Source organism: Piliocolobus tephrosceles, chromosome 6 (genome assembly GCF_002776525.5).
Source record: "Piliocolobus tephrosceles isolate RC106 chromosome 6, ASM277652v3, whole genome shotgun sequence".
NCBI classification, from domain to species: Eukaryota; Metazoa; Chordata; class Mammalia; order Primates; family Cercopithecidae; genus Piliocolobus; species Piliocolobus tephrosceles.
In genome coordinates, this window is record NC_045439.1 from 15,642,002 (window position 1) to 15,658,422 (window position 16,421).

The following is a 16,421-nucleotide window of genomic DNA, read 5'->3' on the forward strand; positions in this document are numbered from 1 at the left end:
GACCAAGAAGGCAGGCTCGCGGCTGGAGACGGAGATCGAGCGCTGCCGCTCCGAGTGCCAGTGGGAGCGGATCCCCGAGCTCGTCAAGCAGCTGTCGGCCAAGCTTATCGCCAACGGTACGCGCCGGGCGCGCCGGCCTGGGCTGCGGGGGGCGCCGCGGCCTCCGCGGGAACGGGCCCCCGAGGCGCGGCCGGGCGCGGGGCGAGGGCAGGGGCGCGGCCCGGCCGCGAAGGAGCTGCGGCCCAGGGGATGTGCGCGGGGCCGGGGCCTGGGGGGGCCCGGGTGACCCGGAGTCACGCGGTGTGGGGGTCCGGGGGGCGCCAGGGACTGTACCGGCGTCCGGGGTTCAAGCGTGCAGGGCGGGCTTCTGCGGAGTCTGGGGTGTGGGGGGGTCTCAGCGAGTCCGCTGCTCCACCGGGACCCCAGGAGGTCAGGGGCCGACCTGGGGCTTCTAAGAAGTTGGAGATGATGGGGTGAGGGGGTCCCTCAGGACAAGGGTGACGTCCAGTGTGTGTATGGTGTGCTCAGGCAATCAGGATGTGTTTACGGGGTCTTGAGAATGGGGTGTTGTACATAGACCCCTGGGGAATCTGGTTTGTAAACATATGGTGTTTAAGGGGTTCTGGGTGGAAGCGCAGACTCGGGGTGTGTGGAGTGGTGGTAGAAAGCAGACTGGGCTGTGTGTCCTGGCGTTTGGAGAAGTAGCATCAAGGCTGCCGACCTAGAGAGGTCAGGGTTGGGAATAGAGGAGAAATAGAGTCAGGGGACCTGGAGGGAGAATATTGTGGAGCGAGATGAGAATGTGGTTGAAGAATGTCGAGGGATGGAGTTGGGTGGGTGAGGGGTTGGTGCCTGGGCCAGAAGGGGGTCTGAGGCAGCCTTTGAGTAGGAGCCTGGTGCTTGGAGTTGGTCCATGACCCCTTTCACTGAATTGGTTCTTGTACCCAATCAAATCAAAATTGCATCCAGAATCCCATTCCAGTGCACAGCTCCACGTGGCCTTATTTGTTTTGGAAGCGAGTATCTTTAATATTTGCTTGTCTTTTAGTACCCGCCTAAAGCGCAGGCACCAGCGCACGGTGGCCAGAGGGCAGAGGGTTTGTCTCATTTCATCCTGGGCTTCCCCAGGCCGAGTGGCACATGTTGGCCGAACAAATGAATGAAAGAGTGAATGAATGGATGGCGGCGCTGCTCTAAGAAAGGACATCTGCACTATTTTCAACCTTCTCACTTCAGACTCCCCAGAAAGGAGAGGGATGTCACGTGTCCTCCTGGAGGGTGGTTTATGTTTGTGTCCTATGGTATTAGTGTCTGGAAATTAGAACTCGGTTTTGCACACTCGCAATGATGGGTGTGTGCTGTGGGCAGATATCTTCTGGGTGAACGCAGGTGCCGTGGTGGTGTCAGGGGCATGGAGATAGCACAGACCCTATCTGGGCTCCGCTAGGTGGAAAATGTGGACTCTTCTCAGTTATGTCAGCCTTTGAGGAGATGGTATTCAGTGCCCTGGGCCCCAGAGGCAGCTTGCCCTTACCCTCCGTGTCAGGCACACCTGCTTCTCCGCTTACCTGCAGCATTTTCTCTTTTTCTCTCAGAGTCTCACAGTCCTGGGTCTACTTTGTGGCTTCCCAGCTGTGTGGGCATAATGACACCTTCTGTGCAGGTTGACGTTAGGATTAAATGGGTTTATTTGTGAGCCTCCTGGTCTTTTTTCTTCTGAATCCACTTGGTTCCTGCTGTCTTTGCTTATTCATTCACCCAGTGTTTGCGTGCCCACCTGTGCCAGTCACAGAACAGTGGTGAACAGCACTGACCAAGCCCCTGGCCTCATGCCCTCACCCTGCTCTCAGGAAGCAGGTAATAAGCAAATATGGAAATAAATAAACAGCACAGCTTCAGATGGTGAGAAGTGATTGAAACAAAACAGATGGGTTAATGTGATTGAGAATGACAGGCAGAGGAAGGGGGACTCAAGCAATGGTGGTCCCTGGAATGAGAGGGTAGATGGGTTTTTGGTGGTGTGGGCCCTTCTTATTCACCTTCATGGCCCGCGAAAGGCTTAGCTGTCTTCCCAGGGGCTGCTCCCGATGGCCTCAGATGCAGTCATGAGTGGGGCTTGGGGAGTGGGGTTTGCGGGGGCACTGTGGTCCATGGGTCTGTGTGCAAGTTCAGTTTGGGGAAACTCATGGGAGATAGATTTTTGTCCTAGAGACTCACATGGTGAGTGGTAGCCATTGATGGCAAAAAGTTACCCAGACTTGAAAAGATCAGAGAGAATGAGTGCTCAGGAAAATAAAACGATAACGCCAAGAAAAAGATGAAACCAAACCAGAGTGATTGTGGCTCTCCTTTGGTGTGGAGAGGGGTGTTTGCAGGAGGGGCCTTCCCTTCCTTTGACTGGTGAGGCCTTCCTGCTCTCGGGCTGGTAGCGGGACTTCTTCCTGGCTTTTGGGGCACCGGCTCCCCCGTAGATTCTCAGGTGCGTGAGCACAAGTTCTGGGCAGATTTTGCAGAATCCTGAAGTTAAAGCATCTTCTGCTTAGAATAAGGAAAGCAAGTGAATGTCACGTTTGTCATACTAATACAGTTACCTTGAAAACAACCACAGGCAAAAAAAAAAAAAAAAAGTACAGTGTTGGGAGCCAGCCAGACGGGGGCCTGATTCTTGTGACCTTGGCCACTTCTTGACTTTGTGACATTGGCCAAATCACTTAACCACTCAGAGCCTCAGTTTTCTCATTTTAGAATGGGATTTAAGTGACTTACCTTGCAGGCGTTGTTATGAGGGTTAAAGTAGCTAGTATCTCTTAGGGCCAGCCACTCATTCCTTCCTTCCTTCCACAGAGATTGAGTACCTGCTCTGTGCTAGCCACTGTTTTAGGCACTGGAAATACACCAGTAAACAAAACAGACAAAAATGGCAAAAATCTCAGCCCTTACGAAACTCACATCCCAGTAGGGAAGGGGCAGGGAGACAGATAATCAATATAATCATTAGGTAAAGTTTACAGGGTGTCAGATGGTGGTCAGTGCTATCAAAGAGAAAAAGGGGAAGGGGAATAAGTGCTTTGGAATGGGCTGGGAGTGGGGGATGCAAGAACTACTAGTTTAAATAGGGTGGCCCTGGAAGGCCTCCCCAAGAAGGCAGCATCCAAGATTAGACCTAAGGAGGTGGAGAAGTGTGTTCTAGGGAGGGAACTTCAAGGGCAGAGAGTGGTGGGGCCTGATAGGCCGAGGGTAGGGCTTGGGCTTTCCTGTGAGTGAGACGGGGCCGCGGGAAAGTTCTGAGCAGAGGAACCCCTCTTTCCCAAAGCTCCCGCTTGTAGTGGGCTTCCCTACCCAGCAGCCTTAGCTCCTTCCGGGAAGGAAGCATGGCAGCCCCTCCTCGTTAAGGACTCTGAATAGTGGACGCTTTCAGAGCGTGCTGCCCCAGCTTGGCTCCTTGGAGATGAATTGGTTTAGACGATTTGCCAAGAGGTGGATAAGGAAGAAAAGGACAAATGCCAAGTTGAAAACTGAACCCAGAAGTCTGTCTTCTTCCTCGTACCCTGCTGTGGTCACCATTTTCATTGCACCATCTCAAAAATCCCAAATGTGGTGGTAGCTAGGTGTGCGCCAGGCCCACGTGAGTCCCAGCGAGAGAATGGTCACCTAAGTAAAGGGTGGGGTGGGAGACAGGAAGCCTAGGCCCTCATAGGCTGAAGTGTGGCCTGGGGAGGAGGCGCAGGGGCACCACAGGGAACCTGTGAGAAATGCGGATTCTTGGGCTGGCTTCAGACATCTGGAGTTAGAATCCACGTCTCAGCAAGGTGTCCAGGGGCTTGGGGACTCAGGGAAGCCTGAGGTGCCCTGGCTTGGAGCTGAGGCAGCAGCCTGAGCACTCAGGGATAAACACAGGACTGCACACCAGCTTCATGTGGGTTCACAGGTCGGTCCTGGTCCCTGGGAGGACAGGCCCAACTGTCCTCTCTCTCCAGAATGTTACCCTCCAGCCTCCCAATGATGAGGTCACCACTGTGTGTGAAAGTGCAGTGACCTGCACCTGGGCTAAAATTTGGACCTTACCTGTGGTGGCTAGGTGACCTCCAGCCAGTTTCTTAGCCTCTCGGAGCCTGCCTTTCCTCCCTGCTCAGCCAGCTCAGAGTGCCCACTCTCTCAGGGCGCCTGTGAGGATTCAGTGGGTGGTACCTGTCAGCCAGGGCACAGGGTCATAATGGGGTTGGTTCCCTGCAGCTGACCCCGTGTGACCCTGGGCAAGGTAGGCCAGGTCCCAGCTGTCAGCCTGGCAGGGAAAAAAGAGAGTGGGGGATCAAGAAATGACACACTTGAGCTAGTGCCCGGTCAAGACTCCCGCCTATTGCAGTGACACAGACAGGTACACTGGAGGTCTGTGACTGTCCTGACGGACGGCCGCTCCCTTTTCTGAGGCGGTGTGGCTTCCCTCCTTCCCCAGCCTGTTAATCTTCTTAGGCAAACTCAGTGACTGAATTCACTTAGAAAGATTAGGCCCCAAATGGTAGCTTCTCCCTTAGGAGATCATTGCTTGTCGGATCCAATAAGATTTTGAGACATTTTAATTACCTCTTGGTGACGGGTAGGTCGGGAAATGGCGCCTGAAACAAAGTATTTCCGGGGCATAGTTTGGTAAGCAAATGTATTCAGACCATGAAGAGGGTGTGGAGATCTGTGTTGTTTTAAGTGCGGGCATCTACAGTGATGTGGCTTCCCCTTGGTGGAGGGTGCAGGGTACTGGACTCCTAGACGCCACCTGGGCTCATGCACACCCCCCTGTGAAGGAGAGGAGTCAGGGTGGACCGTCGTCCTCCCTGGCTGGCCTGAGGGTCTTCTCTGGAAACAGGACTGAGGTTTAACTGAGAGTCTCTGCTGTGGGGTGAGGCGGCCCTGTTGTTTAGAGTTGGCTTCTTTGGACATGCCTGGGGCACCACAGACTCCTGGGAGCCCAACTGCTCCCAGAAGGTGGGGAAGGACACCAGTGAGGCCTCCAGTGACCCTCTATTTTGGCCTTTCCGGGCCGTCTTCCTCCTTTCAAACAGTCTGTCCTGTTGTTCTCAGACCACACCTTTGTGGCAGGCCATATGTCCTGATTTTTGGATTCAGAAGACTCATTTATTTGACAGTGGCTGATTGATGGCACTAAGCTAGGCACTGGGGCTCGTGGCCATGGCAGTCAGGGCAGAAGGACCCGGATTTCTTGTGGCTGCGCTCAGTGGGGCTGGGGCTGCGCAGCTCATCCCCGGCCTCATCCATCTGCTTGGTCTGGCCAACCTTTCCAGCATGTCCTCACGTCGCCTGCTGCACCGCCTTCGTTCCCCTGACTTCCCTCGGCTGCTCTGCCCTCCTGGACCCTCCCACACACCTTGCTTATTGTCTCTGCACCTTTGCTCACACTATTTGACTCTGGAATCCTCTCTGCAGATCAAAAGCCTACCCATCTGTCAGGGTCTGCTTCAAGTTCCTCCCAGCTGTCCTTTCATCGCTGAAAAGGCTGTTTGCCTCACAGAAGACAACCATACAATGTTAGAACCAGGGAAGACCTTACAGAGCATGCTGTGTAGCAGTTTTCAAACTGTGCTGTCAAGGAACTCCTCTGGGAACATTTTTAGGGCTCTGGTGAGCAGGCCTCACGCGCTGGAGCAGTTATGCTTTTCCTTAAGGTTTCCTTTGAAGGAAGGGCTAATACACCTTTTTTATTTTATTATTATTATTTTTTAGACAGAGTCTCGCTCTGTCGCCCAGGCTGCAGTTCAGTGGTGCATGTCGGCTCACTGCAAGCTCTGCCTCCTGGGTTTACGCCATTCTCCTGCCTCAGCCTCCCAAGTAGCTGGGACTACAGGCGCCCGCCACCATGCCCAATTTTTTTTTATATATATATATTTTTAGTAGAGACGGGGTTTCACCGTGTTAACCAGGATGGTCTCGATCTCCTGACCTCGTGATCCGCCCGCCTCGGCCTCCCAAAGTGCTGGGATTACAGGCGTGAGCCACTGCGCCCGGCCAAATACATTTTAAAACAAAAAACTTTGAAACCCATTGATGTAATCCAACCTCTTATAGATGACAAAACAGTTCCGGAGAGGGAGATGTCTTCCTTACAGCCGCCAACCAGCAAGTGGCAGATGCAACCAGAGTGGGTAAGAGCCCTGGCTTGGAGTTGGGTTGCTTGATTTCAAAGCGTGGCTCACCTGCTTCCTAAGGGGGGTAACCTTCAAATTGCAAAGCCCGCTTTGTAGAGTGGTGACACACATCCAAAACCCTTTTTCGGAAGCCCTTGGGGCCAGATGTATTTCAGAATGCAGAATTTTTTTGGAACGTGTTATGTATACTGGACATTATGTGACATTCCCAATGGGGTCTGGGGCAGCATTTTGTAATAAAACGGGTCAGTATTTCTGCATCAAAGCATATCAGCAGTCACTGCAAAAGGGAGAAATAGACTATAAATAGCCTCACATGGGTTCAGCTGAGGTTTCTGCCATCCCATAAATGATTAATAACAAAAAACAACTTTTGGTTTTTAGAGAGCCCTGGATTTCAGAAACTGTGGGTAAGGTATTATGAAGCTGTAATAATAGTGCCAAACTTACAGGGAGGTTTTAAGGATCAAATGAAGAAAAAACCAAAATACCCGAAAGTACTTCTTAGTGCCTGCATAGAGTAAGCCTTCAGTAGTTACCAGCTGTTGTCTGTTGCTGGTGGTGGTGGGTGTTACCCACTCCCGTCTCCCAGCTCAGGGCTGTTTCCTCTCCTACTCCACCGATGTTGGCATATGCCTTGTCTTCTCACCAAATGCTCAGCTTCTAGAGGGCGAAGGGCCATAGTTCTACCTTTCTGGCCCCATGACATGGAGCTGGGCTCATAGCACATGCTGTGTTGAATTGGCTCGGCTTTCATGAGCAGTTGGAACAGGTGTAAGTAAGGAAGTCAGGCCGAGGGTTTTCCAAATGGAAGTGAGGGCCAAGTTACGTGAATACCACGTGATGACTCTGTCCCTGAGAAATGGCGTCCTGCAAGGACAGGTGTTTGCCCTTGGGGTTGGTGGGGTCTTGTGAGTCAGGACTAGCCAGAGGCTCCCTGGTTGTTAATCCAGCATTGTCCACCCCTGTCCCGCAGCCTACCCATGCTCCTCCTTGATTGGGCCCAGTTTTGTTCAGCTGTCAGCAGTGGTGTCTTGTGCTTCGCTGTAGGGGCCCTGGCCCCAGTAGATACACTCCGTTGCCTGTGATTGGTTGAAGTGCAAGCATGTGAATTAGTTCTGACCAAGGAGACATCAGGGAGCATTTGCTCGGTGGAGGGGCTTCTGGGAAAGATTTCCTCGGGCTTAAGGGTGACATCCATGCTTAAAAGGGAAGAAGTGTCTCTCTTTTTCCCCTGGAAATCGTTCATATCTTTGAGGTCTGGAGCTGTGGCCATCTTATGGCCATGAGGGCACCTGACCCAGGAGTAAGGCAGACCCAAGGAGAGCAGAAGTGCAGAGAGACAAGAAGAATCTCGCTTGATTATATCACCAGACTGCTGATAGCAACTGGCCCTGGAGCAGCCCTTCTCTGGACTTCCTGTTATGTGAGAGAATAAATTCCTTCTTGTGGAAGCCACACTGAGTCAGGCGTTTGGTCATTACTGGCTGCTGAAGGCATTCTAACTGGTACACCTCTTACTTACCCAGAGCACCCCTGCACCCCAGCTGCCTGGCCGGCTGTGCCCTGGGCACGCAGGAATGGCCTTTGGTCCTTATTCACACTGGCCACACGTGGGTGGATTCCTGCCCCTCTGAGTGACCTCATGCTTGGTAGATGGTGGAGGGTTGCAGGCCTGTGACATGCGTGAAAGCCAGTGTCTCGCACCTGAGAAGCCCAGGAAGAGGGATGAGGTTCTCTGAGATCTCAAAAGCATTCCCATCAGCCACCAAGACAAGGATGAGCAATGTCTGACCCAGAGATAGGTCAAACGGGTACCATATAACATACAAAAGATGACCACAGCCACAGGAAAGCTAATGGAGTGGCTGCAGCCCTTCCCCCCATGGGATTTGTCTGTCCCTGCTCATCAAGTGTGGCTAGTGGTGGCAGTGCCAGAACCATGCAGAGCAGATCTGGTCTGGTCTTTTTAGAGGCCACCAGGCCTGGAGTCAGAATCTTCCGCATTGGCCCTCCAAGCCACCTTGTACACATCACTTGATCATCTGAAACTGTAGCTGTCCTGACTTAATGAGTGTTAAAACAGTGCTAGCAGGGAAGAATAATGAGCTTCATTTCTTGGGTCTCTTTCTGTCTGTCTTTCTCTCTCTCTCTCTATCTATTTTTTGTAGAGACGGGTTTCCCTATGTTGCCCAATCTGGTCTTGAATTTCTGGGCTCAAGCGATCTTCTTCCCTCGGCCTCCCAAAGTGCTGGGATTACAGGCGTGAGCCACTGTGCCCAGTCTCTTGGGTCTTTCTTGTGTGCCAGATTCTGGGCATGAACTTTTACATAGATCTCAGTTAATCATCACAAGAAGAGAATGAGGTCAGGGGTAATTCTCATACAGGGATTGAGTAGACTGAGGCTAGAGCTGTTAATTGAGCTGGATTCTAGCCCACTTCCAACTAGTTTCACTGTTCTTCTATTACACTAATGTTTTTCTAAACTGGTTGGATCAAAGAATCACTTAGACAGCTTGTTAGAATCCAGATTGCAAAGCCCCATTCCCACAGATACTGATGTAGTAGGTCTAGGTTGGAGCTGGGGTTCTGCATTCTTAAGCTCCCAGTGCTGCAGGTATGCAACATGCTTTGAGTAATACTAAACTAAGTGTAGTTTATAGATTACCAGACGTCTTGGCTGAGGCTGGTGATTCTCTTGGCTCAAGGTAGAAGCTGGAAATCTACATTTTTAAACAGCCTCAGGTAGTTTGAGTAGGCAAGTGTGGGAGCCTTTGCTCTGAACCACAATGGTTAGCATTTAATGAGCACCTACTATGTGTGGACACAGCACCAGGTATCAGAGGGCCATCAGAAGAAACAGAGTGAGCAGGTCACCAGGCAGGGAAAGCTTACAGTTCAGGATTGCTGCTCAACCTCTGGGCAGCAGGGTCCCCTGGGGGCTGGTTAGCAACTCGGATTGGCAGGCTGCTCCCAAGTTTCTACTTCAGGAGGTCTTAGTGGTTTGGGGACTCAGAGAACAGGATCTCAGTGCCCCAGGTGATTATGGTGCCCGGGGCTCTAGGACCAGACTTTAGACATGGTGGTCCATGCGGGAGATGGAATGTGACCCTGCAGCCTGAGGACAGCAATGACAGCATTGCTTACAAGGCACAGAGGGTGCAGCTGGGAGCCTGGAGAGGTCAGACTCAGTGGCAGTGGGTAAGCAGGGCCTGGCCGGGCACCAGGAGGAGGATCTTGGGCAGGATGGTGGCGTGAGGGTGACCAACTCGTCCTGGTTGGCATGAGACTTTTCTGGTTTTAGCATCCAAAGTGCCGAGTCCCAGAAACTCCCTCAGTCCTGGGCAAGTGGAAAAGTAGTTCACCCTTTCAGGTAGATAGAGGTGTTTTAGCAAAGCGGAAAGGAACCCTGGGCAGGAGAAAGCAGTGGGCTTTGCCCTGTTAGACCTGGGTTCAGATCCCAGTTCTGACGCTTCCTGCTTGTCTGGCCTCAAGTGAGTGAGTGACTCAACTTCTCTGAGCCTCACTATTTTTGAGACAGGTTCTCACTCTGTCTCTCAGACTGGAGTGCAGTGGTGTGATCACGGCTCAGTATAGCCTCAACCTCCCAGGCTCAAGCAATCTTCCCACCCCAGCCTCCCAAGTAGCTAGGACTACAGGCATGTACCACTATGCCCAGCTAATTGTATTCTTTGTAGAGACGAGGTTTCACCATGTCACCCAGGCTAGTCTCGAACTCCTGGGCTCAAGTAATCTGCCTGCTTTGGCCTCCCAAAGTGCTAGGATTACAGGTGTGAGTCACTGTGCCCGGCTTAAACCTCACCTTTATCTGCAAGGTTGTTTTGTGGAGTAAATGAGACAGTGCAGTTTCCGGCACCAGCATTATTTGAAAGCAACCTGATAGAGTCAGGAGTCTTGTGTGTGGAAGTAGGATAGAAAGGTTCAGATGCTCGGTGTCTTTGCAAAGGGTGCAGGGGGCAGGTGGGCTAATAACACAGGCAGTGACAGTGGATGTAACAAGCCCTGCAGGGAGGTGAGGTTCTGGTTGTACTGATTGTGACTCCGGCCCAAAACTGAAGCAGCGTGGTGTTGGCTGGGTCACAGAACGAGGCAGTGCAGAACTCTGGCTTCAGCCCACGGCTGCCAGACTCCACAGCCCTCCTCCTCTAACTGTACATTCAGTGCTTTGGCGAGCCCAGTACAGAATGTGGGGGTGCTGTGTGTGTAGTGGGGATGCAGAGAGGAATGTGACCACTAGACTCTCAGCCCTGGAAGGGCAGGGCTTTTTGCTGGTTTTGTTCATTGCTGTATCCCAACCACCAGTAACGGTGTCTGGCATACAGTTGGTGCTCAATTAATTAATGAAACCGAATTGTTGACTTTTTTGTGTGTGTTCGTGTCAAGTACTTCCAGGAACAGAGGAGAAACTCTTAAGTTTTTTCTTCCACATCTGATCAAATCTTTGCATGTCAGCTGCTTATGCCACAAGGGAGGAACTAGGAGAAAGGGCAGTCCCTTCCAGAGGCAAAGGCCACAGCCCCACCTTCCCGGGGGGGGGGGATCAAGGAGGCCAAGTGCCCCTGGGCATCCAGCTGTGCCTGTGGCAGGACTCACAGGAGTGGCTCTGATGAGCTGAGGCAGGGCACGGACCCCCTGCAGGGTGGCTCACTCCCCATATCTCCTTGATGAAGGTCTCACTAGTAGTCTCTATTCGGCTTCAGGCTTTATCTCTATACAAGCGTTGGGAACTCGTTACTGCAACCTCACTTAACCCCCAAATAATGCCTGAGGGAAAAGCAAAGCCAGCTCTCCATACCCTTGAGTCCCTCCTTACCCCTGTTCCAACCTTGCAGACAGAGGTGAGGCTTAGGCCGGGCGTGGTGGCTCACGCCTGCAATCCCAGCAGTTTGGGAGGCCAAGGTGGGTGGATCACCTGAGGTCAGGATTTCGAGACCAGCCTGGCCAACATGGTGAAACCCCGTCTCTACTGAAAGTACAAAAAAATTAGCCAGGCGTCGTAGTACATGCCTGTAATCCCAGCTACGCAGGAGGCTGAGGCAGGAGAATTGCCTGAACCTGGGAGGTGGAGGTTGCAGTCAGCCGAGATTGCGCCACTGCACTCCAGCCTGGTGACAGAACAAGACTTTGTCTCCAAAAACAACAAAAAAAGAGAAAATTATTAAATGAACAACTTGGCCTCTGCCCTTGGTTAGTTTACTTAGATTCACTACTCATCAAACTCTTATTGAACACCTACTGTGTGCCAGCCACTGGCCTGAGGCCCTGAGCTGATGTCTAAGATGCACCTGTAGCTCTTAGCAGACACGGGCACGTGCTCAGGTCTAGGAGTGGCTGTGGGCATCCACCTGAGACCTGGCCCCACACTGAAGACTGTTAGTGTCTCCAGGGTGGCTGTGTGGCCCTGCACGCCTGGGGCTCTGGGTGAGTCCTGGCTTGCTGGCGGGACTGACAGAATGCCCATGACCTTCCCTTCCTGTGGCTTTTGTGGACCTGCAGGGTGGACACTTGCTGAGCAGCCTTCCCCAGGGAGGGGTTCAGGTCCCCTCCACTGTCCCTCTGTGGTCCTCTTCTCTCCGCAAATGCAGATGGGCTCAGCCCTTTTGCTGTGAGGCCTGGTTCCCTTGAGGAACTGCCCCCCTGGCCCTTGCAGGCCGGAAGCCTAACAGGAAGCAGTGCTTTCTCTGAAGTGAACCAGCTGCAGCGTGTCCAGCCGACCAGGTGCTGAGTCTTGGGACCCGCAGTAAATGCTGCCTACCCGTCCCTGGCCCACCAGGCCAAGGGAGGTGACTCGCCACTGAGTCTCGGGCCCTGAGGCCTGGGGAGGTGGTCTCTGAGACCCTTCGCAGCTGGCTCGCAGCCTGTGACACCCCTTCCTGGCCTCTACTCCAACGCACTCCCAACCGTGCTGAGCCTCCTTTCCACCTGGAATTGCACTTGGGGAACTCCTGCCACGCTTGGAGAAGTCCCTCTGGCCCGGCCCAGATCTCACTTACTCTGGACACTCCTCTCAGCGTCCCGGGGGCCTCTCCACACCACCAGGCCAGGACTCAGTGCCACCTGTCCGCCCACAGACCTACAGCCCACAGACCTACAGTCTTTTGACTCTCTGCGAGTGTGCTGAACTTGCCTGTGTGGAGCTGGCTTCCTGAGAGGCCATTTCCAAGCCCTCTGGGCCGGCCTGATAACATCCCCCTGCCTGATAGAGTCACTTCCTGCCCTGCCGGGCTCCGGGGACAGGCCAAACCAGCTCTACGCTATGACTTTCAGGTTACCTTTTCTTGTATCAGGCTTCTCTAGGAACTGCGTGTGTGTGTGTGTGTGTGACCAGCGTACTCATCTCTTCTGCCAGTGTAGCGGAAGGATTGTCTTCTCTTCCCACACTTTACTCTCCCATCCTGTTCTTCTAGCCTCTGTGCTGTGTGTGTAGATGTGGGGGGAGGCTTGGCATGAAGCCTGGACTCTGACTACCAAGATTTTCCCAGAGTATTGTTTCTGCCAACTTCTTTTGCGCCCCTTCGTCTTTGCCTTTTGCCATCTTTGCTTTTCAGTCAAGAGTTCCAAATAGCCAGTGCCTCTGAACTGGGCTACAGTTTAAACCAAGAGAGTTATGGGAGTCGGGAGGAACCAGCAGGAGCCCTGCGGTGGGAATGGGAAGGCCTGGATTCCAGCCCACAGTCACGGCCAGACTGTGTCCCAGGCACCCCAGGGGAGCTGAGTCTCCTGAGGCCAGGCCGCTTGGTTGGGCTTCGTCTGTGAAGGGGAGATATGTTGATTGATTGGTTGGTTCCAGAAATATTTATGGAGCCCCTCGTGTGGCCCAAGCACTGGAGCTAGAACATAAGTATGAGGGGATAGATGGAGGTAGGGGCTAGGTGGTAAGTTACAAGGATTTTGGCCTTCACTTGGTGGGGAGGGGGGAACCACTGGAGAGTTCAGAGAGGAGGGGTGACCTGGTATGACTTATATAGGGTCAACTCATTCGTATTTTCTTTTTTTTTTTAAGTTGGAGTCTTGCTCTGGCACCCAGGCTGGAGTGCAGTGGTGTGATCTCAGCTCACTGCAACCTCCGCCTCCTGGTTTCAAGCAGTTCTCCTGCCTCAGTCTCCCCAGCAGCTGGGATTACAGGTGTGTGCCACCACGTCCAGCTAATTTGTTTGTATTTTTTTTTAGCAGAGATGGGGTTTCACCATGTTGGCCAGGCTGGTCTCGAACTCCTGACCTCAGGTGATCCGTTTACTTCTGCCTCCCAGAGTGCTGTGATTACAGGCGTGAGCCACTGTGCCCGGCCTCATCTGTGTTTTCTAGGAGAGGTGTGTGCCCTTCTCTTCTAACCCCACTGCTTGACGGCGTCCCTGCGCTGTTACACCTGCCTCTTTGCCTCTCCATGCCTGCACCTGCACAGCTGCGTCCCTGGGGAGTACCCATCAACCCTGTTGACCGCTTGCAAGTGGTGACCACAGACCTGGAGGAGCACCGCCACTCTTCAGTAGGTCGGATTCCCACGCTCCACAGTGTCTGTTCCATGCGTTCCTCTCTCCCTTCCTCTGAAAGCCACCCTCTCATGCCTAACTCATGACCTTGCCTCATGCTTTGCTGAGGAAATAAAAGCAATTAGGAAACTCCCTTGTTTCATGCCACTAACTCTACCAGCTTTCACCTCTGTCACTGCTTGGGGCCCTCACTCCCTTCAGAGGCCAGCGGCTCCTTCACCTGTGCTCAGAATCCTTTCCGTTCTCACCTTCTCAGGACTGGGCTGCCACAGCCTTCACTTCTCTCCTGACCCTTCCCTTTGGCAGGCACAGCACCGCACCCTAGACTTCCCTTCTAAAGGCTCCCTGAACCCCCATCGCTGTCTAAGGACTGGCCCAGCCCCCTGCAAACCCTTCCCTGGCAAACCCTCAGTTCAGTGAGTTAGGCTTGTACCCCGCAGTCCCCTGAGATGCCTCATGTTGAGGCTGCCCTCTGATGTGGCCTGTGTGCTGCCAGGTGTAATGGCTAGTCTGTGATCTTACACTTGATGTTCTAGCTGCTTGCTTTCTTGCTTGCTTGCTTGCTTGTTTTCTTTCTCTCTTTCTCTCTCTTTCTGTCTTTCTTTGACGGACTTTTCACTCTTGTCCAGGCTGGAGTGCAATGGCACGATCTCGGCTCACTGCAGCCTCCACCTCCGGGGTTCAAGTGATTCTCCTGCCTCAGCCTCCTGAGTAGCTGGGATTACAGGTGCGTGCCACCATGCCTGGCTAATTTTTTTTTTTTTTTTTTTTTTGAGAGGGAGTCTTGCTCTGTCACCCAGGCTGGAGTGCAGTGGCCGGATCTTGGCTCACTGCAAGCTCCGCCTCCCAGGTTCACGCCATTCTCCTGCCTCAGCCTCCCGAGCAGCTGGGACTACAGGTGCCCGCCACCATGCCTGGCTAATTTTTTTGTATTTTTTGGTAGAGACGGGGTTTCACCGTGTTAGCCAGGCTGGTCTCGAACTCCTGACCTCAGGTGATCCACCCGCCTCGGCCTCCCAAAGTGCTGGGGTTACAGGTATGAGCCACCACGCCCGGCATTCCAGCAGCTTTCAGTGCACTCGAATACCCCTCTTTCCAGAAATCCTTCCTAATCTTGGTTTCCCTCAGATCTGGGCATGACTGACTCCATCTCCTCATTGAAGCTGGATGCCGTGCCCTTGAGTATTTCCCTGATCTGACCACTCAGTCCACAGTAGCCCCAGTCACCCTCTTTTAATTCGGTAGCAGACATGGTTGTGGTTTCTCTTCCCGGGTCCTTCCCGCTCAGTCCTTGATCTGGACTTAATTTCTCAACTTGGATATTGAATGCCGTCTCACATTTCACTGGGCTCAAACAGAGCTCTTGGTTTTGTTCCTCCTCACCTCAGTAAATGGTAAAATGGCACCACTCTCCGCTCCATTGTACTATCTCAAATCGAGGATTTATCTTCAACCCCTCTCCTTTCCTCATCCTGTGTGCTTATTTCCTGTGACTGCTATAACAAATTATCACTCGTTTGCTGGCTTCAGACAATGCAGATGTCTTCTCTTAGCGTTCTGGAGGTCAGAGTCAGAAATGGGTTTCACTGGGCTAAGTTCAGGTGTCAGTGGTTTTGCGTTCCTTCCGGGGGTTCTTGGGGAGGACCTATGTTGTGCCTTTTCCAGCTTCTAGAGGCCACCGGCACTGCATAGTGCCATCTTTTTTTTTTTTTTGATAGAGTCTTGCTCTGTCTCCCAAGCTGGAGTGCAGTGGTGTGATCATGGCTCACTGCAGCCTCGACCTCCCAGGCTCAAGTGATCCTCCTGCCTCAGCCTCCCCAGTAGCTTGGACTATAAGGCGTGCACCAAGCCTAGCTAATTTTAAAAATTTTTATAGAGACAAGGTCTCACTATGTTGCCTAGCCTGGTCTCAAACTTCCGGGCACAAGCAATCCTCCTGCCTTAGCCTCCCAAAGTTCTGGGATTATAGGTATGAGCCATTGTGCCCAGTCACCTTCCTCCTTCTTTAAAGCCAGAGGTTTAGTGTCCTCTAGTCTTTCTCCCTACTTCCATCCTAACATCTCCTTGGACTCTGACCTTCTAACTTCCCTTTTCTAAGGACCCAGTGGGCCCACCCAAATAATCCAGGATAATTCTCCTAGCTCAAGATCCTTAATTACATCTTAATTACAAAAGTCCCTTTTGCCATGTAAAACAACATATCCACAGGCTTTGAGATGAGGATGTGGACATCTCTGGGGGCCGTGATTCTGTCTACCACACCTCCAGTTTAATCCATGAGTAAGTCTTGTTTTCTTTCACCTTCAAATGATGTCCCCACTCAGTCTATTTCTCTCTTTCTGCATATTTCTCACCTGGTCCTGCCCACCTCTCACCTGACTACTACAGTAACCTCCTAACCATTTGTAGCCTTGCCTCCAGCCCCGCACTGGGTCCACTCTCCACAGGGCTGACAGAGGCATCTTTTATAAACTTAAATCAGAGCACTTCATCTCCCTGCTTAAAAACCTTCAGACTCTCAATTGCACTTCACATGAATGCCAGACCCCTTCCCATAGTCTGCGCTTACCTGCCCCTCTGCCTATCTCCACCCCAATGCCCTTCCTTCCACTAGCCACATGGGCCTTCTTGCTGTTCCTGGAACACACCAGCTCTGTTCCCACCTCAGGGCCTTTCCAGGAGCTTATCCGTCTCCTGGAATGCTCTTCCCTCAGATCTGGGCATGACTGACTCCATCTCCTCATTGAAGCTGGA

The 16,421-nt window shown here is 52.6% G+C and overlaps 1 protein-coding gene across 4 annotated transcripts in view; it reads left to right on the top strand.

The window, feature by feature from the left end:
- TTC7B (tetratricopeptide repeat domain 7B) overlaps positions 1-16,421 on the top strand; it is a 296,302-nt gene continuing 279,881 nt past the window's right edge. For 3 of the 4 annotated variants that reach the window (XM_023205448.2, XM_023205447.1, XM_023205446.1), the window contains exon 1: positions 7-116. The gene's annotated coding sequence lies outside the window, so the exon portion shown is untranslated. Of the gene's footprint in view, positions 117-16,421 lie in introns of all 4 variants that reach the window. The other variant, XM_023205449.2, reaches the window with a different exon arrangement.